Source organism: Tamandua tetradactyla, chromosome 19 (genome assembly GCF_023851605.1).
Source record: "Tamandua tetradactyla isolate mTamTet1 chromosome 19, mTamTet1.pri, whole genome shotgun sequence".
Classification (NCBI taxonomy): Eukaryota; Metazoa; Chordata; class Mammalia; order Pilosa; family Myrmecophagidae; genus Tamandua; species Tamandua tetradactyla.
In genome coordinates, this window is record NC_135345.1 from 49,910,898 (window position 1) to 49,930,804 (window position 19,907).

General features: G+C 34.8%; 1 protein-coding gene across 1 annotated transcript in view; it reads left to right on the forward strand.

Moving 5' to 3' along the window:
• The window catches only part of GABRB1 (gamma-aminobutyric acid type A receptor subunit beta1), a 473,078-nt gene that overhangs the window by 336,320 nt on the left and 116,851 nt on the right, over window positions 1–19,907 (forward strand). The window lies entirely within an intron of this gene.

Consider the following 19,907-nt stretch of genomic DNA (forward strand, 5'->3'; position numbering starts at 1 on the left):
CAACCCCCAACCAGGACCATTGCAGCCAATCCTAAAGAACACCTAGGGCAATATATAAGATTCCACAAGGGTTCCACACACTAGAGTAACTTTCCAGAAACCTACAACCTCCAGATGGGACCCTGGACCAGATGAGTCCTGAAACCTAGCCCAGCCTCTCCAGAACATCAGATAGTTCCATCTCCCTACTCCATATTAGTGACAGACCCTTCCAATATAAAAAATTTAGAATTACATAGCCCAAATAACCCCAAAGAGGTATGGAAAGATCAAAGGTGATGGTGGAATTAAACATAGACTATAGCTCTTAACAAATGAATATAAATGCTGAATCATTAAACTGATATCTCTTTTAGTGTCCAGTATTTTAGAATAGCTAGAAGTAAAAATATAAAATTGTGAAATTGTAACCCACATCAAAGTCTGAAATACATTCTACAACTAATTGTGGTGTTGTGCTTTGAAATTTAAAGCTTTTTTGAATATATGTTATTGTTCACAAAAAAAAGAAGGGAAAAACTCAATTGTGATGATAAAAAAGTATTTAAGCCCTCTGTCCTCCTATATTCTGGAGCAGCAAGAAGGAAAAATATGAGGTAATGGTATGGTAGCCCATGACAAACTCTGGCATCTGTCCTGTAAACATTGTGAAGAGTGCTTTGAAAACTATTGCTCTTTTCTTTGTTTTGAATATATGTTATACTATACAATAAAAAAAGTTAAAAAAAAAAGTCCCATTTAACAATAGGTTCACAGCCACAGGAAAGGATTAAATTTAAGAACATATTTTTCTGGGGTACATATAGCTTCAAATTACCACAGTAAACAAAGGAAACTTATCTGTGATCTAGGACAGTTTATCAGTCCAACTTCCTTTATATAGACTGCATTGGTGAATTACATGAATTATATTATAATGAGAACAGACTACCTGAAATCTTGGCCCCATGAATGCTTTATATATCTGAATTCTTGACCATTTTTGGCATTGGAATGTTTATATACCCTTTCATTTCAGTTATAATTAGAGATGATTTAGCATACTTTAGTTGTTCTGGGAGTAGGAAGATCAAGTGAATGAAGTATATATTCTCCTAATGCAATGGGGAATCCTGAAAAACCATTCCCCTACTTGGCAATTTTGTCTACGATTGCTGTCTAGGGAACATGCGGGGACAGAATGAGACCTTAAGGTCTAGGGGATGCCAGGTTAAAATAAATGAAGTAAAGTTGTGGGCAAGTAAACATTTTAAATAATAGATGAAATTATGACTAAAACTGCTATGCTGTTGATTAATATCTTCAGGCAAACCCTGTCAGGACTCTGATAAATTTAAAAAAACTAGACAGAGTTTTTTGTTGTCTATGTTTTATCTTTTAATTTTTTGTCTACAAATACATACATCCTAAAGTTTCCTCTTTTAACCACAGTTACCTATATACTTCAGTGCTGTTGACCGCTCTCACAATAATGCTCTATCATCACCAACTTTTATTTCCAAACCTTTGCCATCAGCCTAAATAGAAATTCTGTGTAAGCTCAGCATCAACTCCCCATTCTCTAACCCAGTATCTCCTTGTAATTTTTATGCTAGATTCTAACTCTGTAAGCTTATTTATTCATAACAGTGAGATCATATGACATCTGTCCTTTTGTGTCTTGATTACTTCACCCAACATAATGTCCTTAAGATTCATCCATGCTGTCACATGCATCAGGTATTCATTCCTTCTTACAGCTGAGTAATATTCCATTGCACCACATTTTATTTATCTGTTCATTGGTTGATGGACACTTGAATTGCCTCCATCTTTTGATCATTGTGAATAATGCCACTATGAACATCAGGGAGAAAAGTTTCTTTGAGTCTTAACTTTCTGTTCTTCTGGGTATATGCCTAGTAATGGGATTGTTGGATCAGATGACAAATCCACATTTAACTTCCTAAGGAATGGCCAAATTGTCTTCCTTAGCAACTGCACCATTTTACATTCCCACCAACAGTGAATGTGTTCCTATTTCTCCACATTCTTTTCATCACTTTTAATTGTGACCATTGTAGTAGGTACGAAATGATATCTCCTTTTGGTTTTTATTTACATTTCCCTAATAAATAATGACATTGAGCAATTTTCACGTGCTTCTTAGCCACTTGTATTTTCTCTTTGGAAAAATGTCTATTCAAGTATTTTGCCCATTTAAAAATTTAATTGGCTTTTTTATTGTTGCATTGCGGGATTACTTTACATATTCTAGATTTTAAACCTTTATTGGATATGTGGTTTCCAAAGATTTTTCCCCATTGTGTAGGTTGCCTTTTCACTTTCTTGGCAAAGTCCTTTGAAGTACAAAAATTTTCATTTTGAAGAGGTCCCATTTGTGTATTTTTTTCATCGTTTATGCTTTGATCAAAAATCTACAAAACCATTGCCTAAAACAAGATCTTGAAGATGCTTCCCTACATTTTCTTCTAGGAGTTTATGGTCCTGGTTATTATACTTAGATCTTTGATCCATGTTGAGTATATTTTTGTATAAAGTATGAGATAAAGTTCCTCTTTCATTTTTTAACTTATGGATATCCAGTTCTCCCAGAATAATTTGTTGATGAGAATATTCTTTCCCAGTTGAATGGACTTGGCAGCCTTGACAAATATCGATTGTCCATAGATGTGAGGTCTATTTCTGAACTCAATTTGATTCCAATGGTCAATATATCTATCTTCATGCCAGTCTCATGCTGTTTAAACCACTGTAGCTTTGTAATATGCTTTAAAGTCAGGAAGCATGACTCCTCCAAATTCATTCTTCTTTTTCAAGATATTTTTGCTATTCGGGGCCCCTGGCCCTACAAAATAAATTTGATATATATTTTTTTCATTTCTGTAAAGTAGGCTGTTGGAATTTTTATTGGGACTGCATGGAATCTGTAAATCAATTTGGGTAGAATTAACATCTTAATGACATTTAGTCTTCCAACCCATGAACACAGAATGTCCTTCCATTTGTTTAGGTCTTTTTTGCTTCCTTTTAGCAATGTTTTGTAATTTTCTATGTATAGGGCCTTTATATCCTTGGTTTAATTTATTCCTAGATGTTTTATTCTTTTAGTTGCTATTGTAAGTATAATATTTTTCCTTGATTTCCTACTCAGATTCCTCATTACTAGTGTATAGAAACACCACAAATTTTTGTGTGTTGATCTTTTATCCCACCACTTCAATGAACTCATTTATTTGCTCTACCTAGATTTGTTGTAGACTTTTTGGGACTTTTTCTGTATAAGCTCATTGCATCTGCAAATAGTGAAAGTTTTGCTTCTCCTTGCAAAGCTACCAGAGCAAATAATTGAGATTTCTCTGGAAATTTCTTCTTTGATTCACTGATTGTTTAAGAGTGTATTGTTTCACTTCCATATATTTGGTCATGTATATTTATATCTTGCAAAAGAGTTACAAAATTTTTGGCTATTATTTCTTCAAATATTCTTTCTTATCCTTTTCCCATCTTTTCTCCTTCTGGGACACCCCAGAAATATATGTTTGCTTTCTTTATACTGTCATTCAAATCCTTGAAACTCTTCTCAATTCTTCCATTATTTTCTCTATCTGTTCTTATAACTAAGAAATTAAGATTTAAGGGAAAATTATGGTCTCTGAATCATTATACCAATGTTTTTTCATTCTATATTATAAAAAAGTTAATAACTGAAATAACTGAAACTGAACTAGTCCTTATTTGTGCTTACTATTGTAATGGCTATTCTAGCCTAGTCTCAGCCCTGTGTATATTCTTGCTATTGTAACGATAACAATTTCACCTCCTCTTGTTTAAATCCATAAAAATTTTGAATCCCCTAAACTCAGGGAGACAGATGCTTGGGTCACTAGGACATCTGATCTCTTACTTCGTGCCTAGCAATAAATTATTTCACTCTTTGAAACCCCAGTGTCTCAGGAATTAGTCATTTGAGCCCACCAAGCAGAGAATTCACCACCTTTGTCTGGTAACAGTCTTCTGACTGTAAGACTTTTTTTTTTTTTTTTTTTTTTTTTTTTTTTGGCATGGGCAGGCACCAGGAATCAGACCTGGGTGTCTGGCATAGCAGGCAAGAATTCTGCCTGCTGAGCCACCATTGGCCCACCCTGTCTATAAGATTTTGATTGACCTAACTTCTAATTCACTAATTCTTTCTTCTGTCTATTCAAATCTGCTGTTGTATGCCTCCAGTCTATCTTTAATCTCTTTTCTTGTGCCTTTCATTTTTTTTGTTATGTTTCATTTTATACTTTCACATCTTTTTATGTTAACTACTGTCTTCTTAATATTCCTTAACTTTTTAGCCATATTTTCCTCATCTCCTTGAATTGACTTAGGAGGTCTGTTTGAACATTTTTTATTTGTTTTTCTAAATTCTGTGTCTCCTCCGAAGTTATAATTTGTTCCTTTGACTGGGCCATATCTTCCTGTTTTGTAATATGGCTTGTAAGTTTTTGTTGATGTCTAGACATATATTATCTTGATGAGTTTACACTGAAGGTCAGTGTTTTATTTTGTTAGAGCTGCCACAATGCAATGTACCAGAAATGGGCTGACTTTTAACAATGGGGATTCATTAACTTACAAACTTACAGTTCCAAGGCCGTGAAAATGTTCAAATTAAGACAATACCTGAACCACTCTGTTTAATGGCAAGGCATCTGTTGGTCCCCCCTTCTCTTCCAGGCTTCATTGCTTTGAGCTTCTTGCTTCCATGGCTCTCTGAGCATCTGTGTCTTTCTCTTTCATTCTTTGTATCCTTCTCTGAATTTCATCCTCTTATAAAGTACTCCAGTAAGAGGATTAAGACCCAACTGGAGCACACCTCAATGGAAATAATCTAATCAGAAGATTTCATCCACAATAGATTTACACCCATAGGAATGGATTAGCTTTAATAACATAATCTTCTCGGGTCTGTAAAGCCCCCAAATCATCACTGTCAATGTCTCTTTCTTGCGCAGGATTTTATTGTTCATTAGGTTTTTGTTAATACTCTGCTTTGACACTTGGTTCAACTTATTCTAGACCTTTGGAATTGCCCATGTTTAATTGATTGGATTTTTTCAGTTCTTCATCTGATTCTTGTCCTGTATATGCAGTATAATTTTTAAGATTGCAACATTCATGACCAGGAAAATTGTTCCTTCTCTGAGAATCTTGATTCAGTTTTGTGTTTATTTTGCTTCTATAGTTATTTTTGTATTACTTTTGTTGCTTCTGGCTGGTTTTGCCTGGAAGGCAAATTCTGAGGAGAAGATCACCCTAGAGAGGATTTTGCCAAGTGAGTATTTCATAACCAAAACACGGCCAGGGACCCATGAAGGGGGTGCATCCCTGCTCCAGAGATCCCTGGTAGAAGATAAGAAAAGAAGTCAAAAGGCCTTTTTGATGGTTCCCAGAAGCAGCACTTTCCTAGCCTGCCCAACAGGTGGCACCCTTCAGCAAATGGTTCCATACAGCCCTAAGGAGGCTTTATACCTCCACTGCCTCTGCCTTGTCAGGGACAGGGTTGAAACAGTGACTACAGCCATCTTCGTCCAGGGCTGGTCCAGGGCAGGTTGAAACAGTAGCCTGAAGCCAGGACCTAGCAACCTGAATTCACTAATCAAAGCCTTACTCAGTGTTTGACCATGCCCACCCCTGTTCTTGAGGAAAAGGATTTTTATGTCCCTTTCTGTCTGTGGCAGCTAACCAGGGGTTAGACCCCAAGGCAGCCTGCCTCAGTTGTGACGTATAGACACCAGCAGCCAACACAAAGCAAGCTACTCATAGTTCTTTATTAGTTCTTTCTTCGCCTTTTATTCCTCCTCTTCCCTGGATGCTGTACAGTATCCTTCTGGCTTCCAAAGCCCCCAAAAAGGTTATTTCAGAAATTCCTGCCTTTTTCTTTGCTGTTTTGGAGGAAGGAGTGAGTCCTGGACCTCCCTCCTCTGCTTTCTTCTCTGTAACACCCCTAGCCAGTGTTTCACCTGAGGTTAAAGCATATTATGGAAAGCAAGGCACTGACACATTTCCAGGGACTTCCAACAAAGCCTACAAATTTTTGTAAAAAAATTCTTAATATTTATACTAATAGCAGAGAAATTTAATTTGAACAGACTGAGCATATCTTCTCATTTGGCAACTCTTCACATGCAATTCCTACCATAGTAACATATCACACAAACCTAATTCCTCATAGCATCTCTTTTTATAAGGTGATAAATTAGCTGTTACTTTACAGAGATCCTCTTGGAAAACTAAAAGACAATGATACATGTAAGAGATATCCTGTATATGCATGTGCATATATATTTTTATATGTACACACATATCTTAATATTATATATATATATAATATGTACGTATACATGATTTGGGGAGAGCAAAATCAAATGGTTGACACAAAAGATTTGGACACTTGATTCATTTGATTATGATAGAGGTGCCTGCTTTGTTATTGTTATTTTTTTTACATAATCAAGGACATAATGCAATCAACCTAAAGTAGAGAAAATTATTCTGATAAGCTATAGTCTTTGTTATCTAAGTTCATTACAGAAAAGATAAAGAATAATCTTTCGTATTGTAGGAAAAGGAATTAATCAGTAAGTCAAGTAAGTAAAGCCATCAAGATTACCCAAACTTTGACAAAAATTTAATACATTTCATATTGTATTTTCAGGCTCAGGTATTATAAATCAAGACAAATAAAGTTCACTTTCTGAATTCGTCCTTCATTAGACTCTTCCATATTCCAGAACAAACATAATTTACTATAGGACAGTGCTTCTTTATTGGGGGCCTACAAGGTCAGAACCATTTTCATAATAATAATACGTTATCAACAATCATTCATTATTGCTCTCTTCAAATGAATTAATAAATATTTGAATTTTTTCTCAGTTTTAATTTCCAATATAGTAAAGAGTGATAAGGCTTAAGAGTGTAAATGAGTTAAGAGGACAGTAAGTTAGAGAAACATGGCTTTAGGACAAAAGCCATGTCCTAAAATTTTCTTGACTAATAAAGACACACACATGCAGTTGTATTTCTGTTACTGTTGCCCCTAGATTAGTTTCAGCCACTCCTATTAATTGTAACTTTTCATGAAATAATGAATTTTATAGTTCACAAAGAAAACTGGAGGTTGGAAAATCAAAATCTGTTTGTCATATACAAGTATTTCAGTAGACTAGCAGAGCTCACGAACACACATAACACAATTCTCTATACCCATATGCATTTTTAATATCTTTTTCAAGTGGCAAAAATGAACACATTTCTTAACATGCTCCAAAGTTATAGCCATACTATTACATATCAAAATAAGAAACAAATTTGAATAAATGTAAAATTATGCTTAGTAATAAATGTTTAATCATTCTATCTGTGCTGGTTTGAAACTTTTATGTACTCCAGAAAATGCCACTTTCTTTTTAATCCATTCTTGTGGGTGCAGACCTACTGTGGGTGGGAACTTTTGATTAGGTTGTTTCAGTTGAGATGTGACCCACCCAATTCAAGGTGAGTCCTTTGTGAGAGGATAAAAGACAGAAAAACCAAAGAGAACAGAGAGAGAGAAACACCCGGGGAGATCTGAGAAAGGAAAGCCTGGAGAAGCAAGCAAGGACACAAGAAAGCTGAAAGTAATGGAACCTGGAGAGAAGGACCAGCAGAAATTGGCCATGTGCCTTCCCATGTGACAGAGGAACCCTGGATGCCGACAACCTTTCTTCAGAAGAGGTATCACCCTGTTGATACCTTAATTGGGACATTTTCATGGCCTTAGAACTGTAAGTTTGTAAATTAATAAATCTCATTGTAAAAGCCAACCTATTTCTGGTATATTACATTCCAGCAGCTTTAGCAAACCAAAACACGCTCTTACTTAGAAATTGTCTTGGTCCCCAATGATTATCCATTAATTAATTCAATTTAGTATCAGTCCAAGGCTTTAAACTAGAAATTATGGAAATTATCTTTGACTGACATATTATAAAACATAATTACTATTGAAGCAAAGTTTGTGAGAATAATGATCCAATTTATTTGAACAGAGACATACATTTTTCATAATCTTAAATATTATGTATATTAATGTTAGCTTATTTGATTAGTAAACCTGTATAACTTTAGGAAAAGCAAACCAAAGTAGAATACTGTGTGCCTCCTTTAAACTTAACATTGATAAATAGAGAAAGACGTTGCTGCTTTTTATGAAATCATAATTATTGAACTAGGCTCATTTAACAAAGATTTATCTTAATTAGTTGAACTCGGATTCTTAAAATGTTTCTGAGTTAGCTTCTATAAGAAAATAATTTGTTTAAATCTAGCACATTTAAAATATTGCAAATATAGTTTTCCTTATTTTCTGAGAATTTAGGAATATGTGATTTATATAGCAGTCATTCACCTAAATAAACCAATCAGGAAAGAACTCCTTCATATTAATAGACTTTATAATCTAATTTATTAATACACTGGAGATGGGAAAACATTTTACACTCATGCAATGAGAAGTAAAGGACTTTATTATAAACATTTAAAAATAAAGAAAGCTTATAACTTAAGATCTACATTTTGTTTCATGTCAAGACAAAACATAGGAATACAAAAACTCACGGTCCAGATAAAAAAACAGCTGTTTTCCATTCTAGTGGGCACACAATTCTTAACCGAATTGAACTCAAAATAAACAAGTAGACAAAACAGACTAACAAACTAGACTCTCTATTATCTCTCACCCAAGGGAGGATAGGACTCTAACTGTCATCCGTTAACCTGTTTACAGAGATCATTAAATGCTCAGCCATGAAACCAAAATTCCCAAAATTGCTGTCCCTCATGGGGATTCACTTGTTCACCAGAAACAAAAATCAGCAGATGAGGAAAAGTAGAGAAACTGAGTTGTCAGACACCTTCTATTGCCTCTTGGGTACAACCTCTGGAAGTGAATAAAAGATATGGCTGGGTTTGAGCTGCCTATAAGGTGCACTTTTCTGGCAACATATTTTGCCTGACTTTCTTAAGTAAATCCTTCACACATCTTGGTGGATGCATCCAGCACTGTTCATGATCAGTCATTTTAAAAAGATAAAATCATGACCCTCATAAAAATATAAAACAAATGTGTCAAAAATTTTAATTAACCCATTGGTTAATGAGAGAATTAGTAAGATATTACAACCAGTTAAATGGAAAATCCAAGCAGCAAACAAAAATATAGTATGCTGAAAAGAATTTAGAAGTAGAAGCAAACTGGTAAAATTAGTCAAATCCATATGGCAGCAATGAGTTGTATTCCAACAGAAAATTCGCAATGCCATGGATAAGAATCGGTTTGCATTGCTATTGTTTTTCTACAACAGTACAGAATTATAAAATAACTCAAAGGCAATGAAAGCTGAGCTAACTCTGACCTTTAGAGGAGACATTCAGTTATCTTTTTGGTTCATTTCAAAGTCTTTCTCAATTTTCCCATACAAAATAAACCATTTATTATAAAATTATTCAGGATTAATTAGTAGAAGATTCATAAACATTAAGCTAATAAACTGAATTCAAATATTTAAAAATATACAAAATTCAAGAATCCTATGAGAAATCTTGTTTTTAAACCCAAGTTGTTATGTATATGGAATATTAAAAAATAAGGCTACATCTTTTCATTGTATGATATTTTCTTAATAAATAATAAAATTTAAGAATAAGATTTTGGGGGTACAGCATTTCAGATTTGCTTAGTAGGATAATGGTCTCCACCTAAATGTAGCTTTAATGTATGCAGTTTTTGGATAATGTGATTGCACCATTTGTTCATTCATTTAAATGAACAAGGTGCTAAAAGTAGTCTTTTGTTCAATGTAATTAATTTCTGGAGTTCTTTGGAACATTCAGGTATCCATAAATCTCAAAAAGGTCATCATGAGTTTCACTATTTTTAAGGGGTAATGTTTGTAGAAATCACTTTATGTTTAATGTTACATGGGCAAAGTTCTATATATCATTTACATTGCTAAGAAGAGTATAGTTCAATTTCAGCAATTCATATATATGCTCATGTATTCTTTCTAGGTGCAATATAATCTTTCTTTTTTTTTTTTGCATGGGCAGGCCATAGGTTTGATTTTGTTTGGTTATTTTTTTAGTTTGTTTGAAGGGCAATGGTAGAAAAGGGAAGATAAGAAGAAATCCATATTTATTTACTTTCAATTTCTAATAACTAAAACTTTGTTTAAAAAGTATCACTCTAAAATAGCAGGTAATTCACAGTAGTTCTATGAATTATGTAATTTATTTGTCCTTATCTTTTAAGAAACCATCACAGTCTTCCTGAAGTATACCCATGTCTTAGTTTGCAAGGGCTGCTATGAGAAACACCACGTACTGGTTTGCTTTAATACAGGAATGTGTTGTGGCACAGTTTCAGAGGCCAGGAGTCCTAAATCAAAGCACTGGCAAGGCCATCCTTTTTTCCCAAAGTCTGTAGCATTCTGATGCTGGCTCGCACAGTCTTTGGGGTTCCTTGGCTAGCATCTCTGCTGCCTGTCACATGGCATTCTTTGCTCATTCTTTCCTCTGACTTCTATTTCTTGTCTGACTGCATCCATATTTCTTCTCTTTATAAAGCCTCTAGAAATACGGATTAAGACCTACCCTGATTCAAGGTGGCCACACCTTAACTAGAAATATTTTCAAAAGGTCCTATGTACAAATGGGTTCACACCCACAGGAAAACAGACTAAAAATATATTTTTTGTTGGAGACGTGAGTCAGTCTACCACAGACTATCAATAATGTATTTGCACACAAATGCATATAAAAGTAGACAAATATGATTATTAATATCCTATTGAAAATAATGGGGACAGTTAAAATTATGCTTTAAATTTTGAAGCTGTGTACTGCATTTATGTCTATGTATATATATTTAATATTTATATAGAAGAAATAACACCATGTGTTACTTCTTGTTGCAAGATGTCTTTAATTTATATCCATATATATTGCAGTTCCCAGATTATCTAAGCATTCCTTTTTTCCTTTAATCTATTTCAAAGTTCCAAACACAATATTAGATTTTTTATGCAAAAAATGTTTTAATATAAATTTCTCCTAGCTTACACCTTAATAAATGACTGCAAAGCCAATCAAGATAATATTTGATGTACCAATTTGATTCTGATCAAATTTACAATCAGAACACTAGCTGTGTGATGGGAGCATGTGACTTTACTTACCTTCACTTGGGTTCCCTCAGCTAGAATCTTTTCTAAGAAAACTTGAGGGCCTGCAAAATCAACCAGACCACTTGAATTATTAATTACTACTACCTATGAAGTTAGCACTCTAATGACCCTGAAAAATAATTATTTTAATGATTGAAAATAAAAATCTTCTCATCCCATGTGAAAACTTGCTTTTCAGATAGAAAAGTTAAGCTACTGATCCACTCACCCAATATGAGAGTGAACATATGTTACTGATGAACAAAAAGACTATTCCATCCATTCTTTTGGCAAGAATTACCCTATTTTGCTGCTGAAAAGGAAACTAACTGGGGGTGCAAGTGTAGTTCAGCAGTAGAATTCTCGTCTGCCATGCATGAGACCCAGTACAATTCTCAACCCATGAACTTCCCAAAACATAAAAAAAAAAAAAAAATTCAACAAATGGTGCTGCAATAATGGGATACTCACATGGTAAAAAGAATGAAATGTGACCCCACCATACCGCATACAAAAAAAATAAAGGAAACCAACTTTCTGCACTATGAGTCTATCAGTACTCTTCAGGGAAGATGTAGTACCTTAATTTAAGTTTCTGTTTGAACCATTCAATGTAAACATCAGTATTATAGTCACTTTTCTCTTAAGCACTTAGTGTCTAAAAGTCACAACGTATAAAAAGTCCAATGATCTCCAGTTTATTTTAAGTATGCCTCCAGTAACTTGCTGGCTCTGGAAATTATCCAAATGACAGTAACTTATTTTTATTTAACCACGTTTGCTGGTTTGAAAGTGTTGTGTATCCCAGAAAAGCCATGTCTTTTAACCCTGATTCAATATTGTAGGGTGGAAACCCTTTGATTATATTATCTCCATGGGAGCTATGACAATCCCAGTCACATGCAACTTAGATTGTCTCCTCAAAGATGTGGCATGCCTGATTGTGGGTGTGGCCTCTTTGTTAGATGAAGATGTGACTCTGCCCATTCAAAATGGGTCTTGATTAGTTAGTTAGAACTGGAGTCCTTTAAACTGGGAGGCAGTTTGAAGAAAGCACAGGTGTTTCAGAGCTGACAGAGACATAGACATTTGGAGCTGCTTGGAATGCCAACAAAGAAAGCAGGTGCCTAGGCTTCCACATTTGGAGATGCAGAGCCCAGCGGATGTCATCGTGTGCCTTCCCTTGAAATGCTAAGCAAGCCAGAACCCAGTGTTTTGCCCCAGAGAAGCTAAGTGAAGGCCCCCAGATGCTTAGAAAGGAACCCACAGGAATCAAGCTGGAAGCAGTAGAATAGAGAAAAAGGACTAGCAGATAGATGCCAGCTACATACCTTCCCATGTGAGAGACATCAGCCTTTCTTTGGAGTCAAGGTATCTGTCTCTGAATGCCTTAGTTTGGACATTTTATTTAGACATATTTATTTGGACATTTACATTTAGAATTGTAAACTTGTAACTTAATAAATCTCCTTCATAAAAGCCATTCCATTTCTGGCATATTGTATTCCAGCAGCATTAACAAACTAAAGCAGTGTTAGAAGTAACATTTTATGACAAAATTCAGAATACTTTTTTTTATTTTCTGTTATTTAAAAAGAAGTGATATCTCAAGACTTGCTCTTTTTCCCATGAGGAACTGAAAATGCCATATTTATATTTATTTCTGTTTGTTTCTTCTTAACATAAAGCCATTGTCCTAAGCAATGAAGGATTTCAATGATTTATCTCTCTTAAATCTTAATATACTCCTTTAGGAATACCATTTTAAGATTACACTGATTACCTTTCAGCAAATATGCCAATTCTGTTGTAGGATAAATAAGCATTTTGCAAAGCACGAGAACAGTTTTGAAAATAAGACAAAAATAACAACTCTGAGAGAAGATTCATCTATTTGCTTTACCTCTTTTTTCTGAGTCCTTGAGTTTTACCATATTCAATTATTCTGTATTTATTGATTACCAAGTCATGGCACCCCATCAAAATTTTCTTTGGCTTTTACCTTATTTCTAGATCCCTTCCCATTGTTTAAGTCTTTGCTATTGCTTTTCCTCATAGTTTGTCCTCTACAGAAATTCTTGATTATCAAGATGATCAGAATAAAGGTGCTTTTGATTTGAGAGGTTAGCCTTATTTTTCTGCATTCTACTATATAGTTTAGGTAAGTGGTTACTAGGTGTGGTGATTTGAAACTGTATGAACCCCAGAAAAACATGCCCTTAAAAATCCATTCTTGTGGGTATGTACCCATTATAAGTAGCACCTTCTGAAGAGACTGCTTCAGTTAAGGTATGGCCTACCTCAATCAGGATGGTCTTAATCCTATTACTGAGGTCCTTTGTAAGAGCACAAAATTTGAAAAAAGAAAAAGAAAGCCATAGAAGCAAGAAGCATGATCTTGTACCCCAAGGACATGTGAATAAAATGACATGGTTTGGGGAAAATAGTCTGTTTTGAACTCAGTCAGACATCCCTGGTATCTTGTGACATGGCTGGTGCTAGATCCTTGACTAAAGTCTGTTATTTACTCTTATACTAATTTTTCTTTTTTTCTTTTTTTTTTTTTGCTTTTCTTCTGCTTTGATTTATGAATTGCTTTGTCATGTTCACAAAGTGGCTCATGACTCACCCTGGCCCAGCAGAAATGAATAATAATGAACCCATTTACACAACATTTGGTGTGCAGCTAATTACCTGAAAAAGGCTGCCTGGGATTGCACTAAGATGAGTGTCATTAACATTTAGCAGTAGGTCTCAAAAACAGAGGGGACAAAAAGCAGAAGCCTGGGATAAAAAAAAAGCTGAAAGTAGCAATATGAATCCTATTTACTCTGTGATACTTTTTTTAATTACCAAAGAATACATAATGATATCCTTCAACAAAGGGATGGTTAAGTAAATCATGGGATATGTATATGATAGAATCCTTAGGACCCAATAAATTGTTGTTCATGGAGACTACCATTGATTAAGTAAATTCTTACCTGTAAAGTTAAGCAAAAAGCAGCAAATAAAATTGTTACATGTAGTTTTCAGCTTTATTAAATAACATAGCTAGAAAAAAGAAATTAATAGTGAGATGGTGGTCAAGAAATTATGGTTCATTTTTATTCTCTTATTTATGCTTTTTCTATATTTTCCATACATTTTTAATATGATGATACAACTCTAATGGTTTATTTCTTTAGAAGTAAAAAGAACACAAATAATAATAATAGCTACAATTAATTGAGCACCTACTACATACCTGGTATAAAATTTGTATGATTATATAACAATCCTTGTCTCTTTCCCTGCTCCTTGCTGCATCCCAACTTTGTATTGTCTCTTCTGTTCATGGAATATCACAAAGCTAAGGATAGCTTTTTATCAACTGCCCCAAAATGAATAAGTATAAGATTGAAATCTCTTCCTCCTGTTGGTTTGCGTAATGCTTTCTTGGCAATTTAAACATTTCTTTCATTTGAGATATTTTGTATTTCTAGAAAAATGCGAAAATTATAGTCCTAAATGAGTAGTACAAATGAGAGTGGTAACAGTATATCTTAGCTGGATATTTTATAAAAGCAATAGACAATAGCTCTATCTTTTGAGACCTGACAATATTAAAAACAAGCTATAACAGCACGAATATGCAGTTAAATATTTTAACAGCTATAGCCCCAATACCTACTTGGTAAGTTCTGCTAAATTCTTTTATCATTATGTATTCATTATTAATTGAGTACAGGATGTCCCAAATTAAAAATAGCTAAATGAGCACTGAAAATATATTTTACTTGACTACTTGTTTTTTCTTAGACTCATCTGGTCTGAATATAATAACTGGAGGGATAGGCAAGCTCAGGCTGTCACATCTAGATATCTGAATTTCGATCCCACCATTACCAGTTACAAACGATGTACACTTGGAAATATTACTTAACCAAATCAAGAGGCAGTTTCCCAATCTTTGAAGTTGCTATAAAAATGACATTATAAGGGTGCACGGATAGTCCTGTGGTTAGAATGCCCGCCTTTCATGCGAGAGACCCAGGTTCAATTCCCGGATGATACACCCCCCAAAAATAAATGACATTATAAAAATAGGGCTGCTGCAAAGAACAAGTTAAATAATGCACATATGGTAGACAGAGTAATGCACCCAAAGATCCCCAATATTTTAACTTGCATGGCAAAAGATTTTGCAGGTGTGATTAATTTAAGGATCTGAGATGTGAAGTTTATCCTGGATCTTGTGTTGGCTCTGTTGGCTCTGAAATCTCTTTCCAAATGGTGCCCTCTTAAATGACTCCACTACGTAGATTAAGACCACCTTAAATGGGGAGTGATGTATCTCCACAGAAACCACCTAATCAAAAGGTCCCACCCACATCTCCATGGGAACAACTTAATAAAAATGATTTCACCCTACAATATTAAATCAGGGTTAAAGAACATGGCTTTTCTGGGGTACACAACAGTTTCAAACCAGCACAGCATTCTACAGAGATCAGGTAATTCTTTTTAAAATTTGGGAGCTCTCCACTATAAAATGAAAGTTATAGGAAAATCTCAACCATATGTATATACTTTGTTCATTTATTTAATTTCTGTTCTTATTTAGATGTCACATTTGCAGATGTGCCTTTTACATGTGTATATGTATGTGGGAACATGTGTATTTGTTATTTGTGTATGTGTGTGTGTGTACCCTGACTGCAATCTATCAAGGTACAGGACTGCCTGGATTTTATATTGTCAGCAATGAGAGCCACGCTGCCCTCAGGCATGAAATAAACATATTGCGATTACCATGCCTCTTGAGGCCAATGACCACACAGCATAAACCCTCATAAGTGAATTCCCAGCAACATGATTTCTGTTCATTCCAGAGTATCAAGGCACCATTGTCTTTTTAAGTGACAGCCTATTGTCATACTCTGATCTAAGCTTCAAAATGTCAATAAATTGGACTATAGGGTAAACCGTTCTAAATGTTTCTGAGAGAAGACAGGTGAATGAGTCCATTCCTTGGGGAAGTTCATGTTCAGAAGAACAGTGAGTTACTGTTTCTCCTGTAGCTGGGTCTACCTATTGTACTTTCATTTGCTATCATCCACATAAGAACATTTCACAAACTCAGAAAGAACACCTTGATAATGAAGAGTCAAAAACAAAATCAAAATCATGATTCAGCCTTGATGCCCTCAACTCATCTAGCTCTGTGATCTTTTCAGCCTTTGATTCCATATAAGATTTAGAATATTAGGTCATTTCAATCATGATGTATGTTTCCATGCGGCTGTGAGAATTAATTATAGACGTGACTAACCACTGCTAAGCAATTACATTAAGCAGGGAGAACAAATGGAAACACAAGGATCAATCATTCTTAGAGATGTTCATTGTGACTTCTCACTGAGAAGACAGAAGAGCAATACAGAACTCTGCCCAAGGACATCTTATATTTTGTTGATGATCCTGGGGATTCTTGCTGAGTAATTATTTTCTCCCAAAGAGCTCAATGTACTCCACTCAGCCAGAAGAACTCTCAAGTCTAGAAATGCCAAATCCTTGAATTAGCTAAGAGCCCATTATTCTGTTGCATAAATTTCTACAGACCTCAAAAATGTATTTCTGAGTACCTACATTTGTAGGGCTGTCTGTCTGATTCTCAGTCATCCCTCTCTTCTCAGGTAAGAAACCCCTACGGGTCCCTGATGCCCACACTTGTATTTGTGTGGCTCTCCCCTTGGCACTTACTAAATTTTGGGAGAGCTGGCATCTAATCCAGGTTGGGCCAATTAAATTCTCTTGGGAATTTGAAATTTGGAACAGATACACTCCCCAAGGAAATTGTTTCAGTGGTGCCAATGCTCCCCAGAGAAAGTCAGCCAGTTTCCACAGCTAAAGTTCCTATAGCTACCTAGATTCTTTCCCTGGGATTTGAGGCAGGAGAAGTAACTGGCACAGGCAATCATAATGGAAGAAATATCAGATCATGTTCAAGGCTTTGGTGTGATGTATAGGTTCCCAGGTTGATTTTAATTATATCTCTTACATCTATTGATTGATGAAACACATAATAGCTAATAACAGTAAATCCAATTTCCGCAACTCTAGTACCCATATGCATGAGACATTGGTTAATTAGTCAATAGACCATGATTTTCAGCTTTTCAAATCCTTCTGTAAAAACTCCAGAGCTTCACAACTTGTGACTCAATGGTATGGTGCAGTGTAAGATTTTGAGCACATGGCCTGATTTTGATATGGTCAACCAACCAAATAACAAATGTCTGGAAATGAGGTAAGTGACATATGCTGACCAGCTGCGCTCAAATGGTGTTCTCAAGTATCCCTAAAACTTTTTGGCAGTTCCAGAAATTTATTAATCTTGATTTCATTGAAAAATATTTTAATAATTTGTGTGTGTGTTTCTAACCATCACCACTATTTATATGCAGAACTGTTTTATCATCCCAAATAAAAAATCATACCCATTAAGCAATAGCTCCCTATTCCTCCTCATCCCCAGTCCCTGGTAACCTCTACTCTACTTTCTATCTCTATAAATCTTCCTATTCTTGATATTTCATATAAGTGGAGTCATATACAATATGTGTCCTTCTGTATCTGGCTTATTTCAGTTAGCATAATGTTTTCAAGAGTCATCATTGTGGTAGCATGTTATCAAAACTTCTTGTCTTTTGATGACTGAATAATATTCCATTGTGTGTGTATATATATATATATGTGTGTGTGTGTGTGTGTTATTTATGTATATATATAAATGTGATATATATATCACATTTTGTTTATCCATTCATCTATTGATGGACACGTGTTTTTGACTCTTTTGCTATTTGAATAAGGCTGCTGTGAACATTGGTGTACAAATATCTGTTTGAGTCTGTTTTCATTTATTTGGGGTATACATGTAAGAACAGAATTGCTGGTAATATGGTATTTCTATGTTTAACTTTTTGGGGAACTGCTAAACTGTTTTCTACAAAATATAGAGCATGCACACAGTAATGTGTCCTTTGCCACACTTTAACCCATTTAACTTAACTATAATATTAACTTTTACTGCCAGGTTAACTTTATGTTGCAGAGCACATAGCATCATGCAATGTTTTCCTTTAATCCATCATTAAACACCTACTGTATACATATATCTATCTGGTCCATTGAAGAGGAATCATTGATTTTTAAGTAAAATCATTGATTTTGCTTGACACAAGGTTGTTTTAATTTGTTTTTAGTTCAAGGTAACCCAAGGCTGGTCATGTTCAACTAGTACTTTACCATTTATTAGCATTTTCTTAATACTGTACAAGTAGAAATAATACATAAGCAAATTGGTGTTAAGGAGGTTTATAACTTTAATTGTCATCATAATTGTTGATTTCAAATTTGTGTGCTCATAACAATAGATGTCAATAGTTGAACTTATAAAGTAATATTATATTAACAAAATATTGTATTCATTTATGTCATATGTATTTTATAAATTAGGAGTCCCCTATAAGATTTCATTTTATTAAAAGTTTCCCAAAGGGAAAAAATGAAAACCATCATTGTAGCAGGGCTTCTCAACCTGAGCACTATTCACATTTTGGACCAAATCATTTTATTGTCTGAGGTTTTTCTGGAAATTGTAGGATGTTTTGCAGCATCCCAGGCCTCTACCACTAGACCCTCCAGCCTGGTGTGACAATCAAAAATGTATCCAAGCATTGCCAAATATCCCCTGAAAGGCAAAATCACCCCCTCACTTCCCAGCCCCACCCCACTCCACCTCCACTGAGAAGCATTGGCTAAACTGATAAGTCATAAGATCATTGGGCTGGCCACACTCTAGTAATTCTCAGAGAATGTTCACTTTACTTTTGTTTTTTTTTCAATCCAGAGACAACTGTTAAACAAAGGACATAATAAAGTGGGCAGATGAATTTTTAAAAGTATTTTTAATATGTATTGTTCTGTTGTTTTTAGGATGTTTGAAACACTATGTAAGCCATAAAAATAATGTTTCTGAATTGTGGTTTCAGATGACAAAAGATAGTCATGATATATCATTAAGTAAATAAAAATAGATCACAAAATAATATATGTTGTATGATCCCATAATTGAAAAACATAAAATTTGCTTGGAGAATGGGAGGCACGATAAGTCATAGAGGATCAGTTTTGTATTTGTTTTATAAGGTCATTTATGTCAGGAGAGAAAGGCAAGCTTCAATGCATAATGCAGATGTCTCCCTATTTTAGGTGCAGGCTACAGACATTGGCATCTTAGGGTGCTAGTAAATATAGGAAAGGCATGGGAAAATAATAGCTATAATGGTGATCATCATTTGTGGAGCTCTTGATAAGTAGGCAGTACTAGGCTATCAGCTCTGCACACATTCTTTCTTTTACTATTCACAACAATTCTGTGCAGTGGTTTGATGGATGAGGGAATGAGGGTGCCTGGAGATAAATTAGCCAGCCCATTCTCCATAGCTAATGAGTGGTAAAGTAAGCTTTAACCCAAATCTGCCTGTCTTTAAATTTTTTAACTGCAAAATTTTAATGCTTTATTTCTGCCAACTGATGAACATGATTCAGGACTGGGAAGCCTGGAAATGAAATGCCTCCATCCTTATGTTGCTGCCTTTTCTC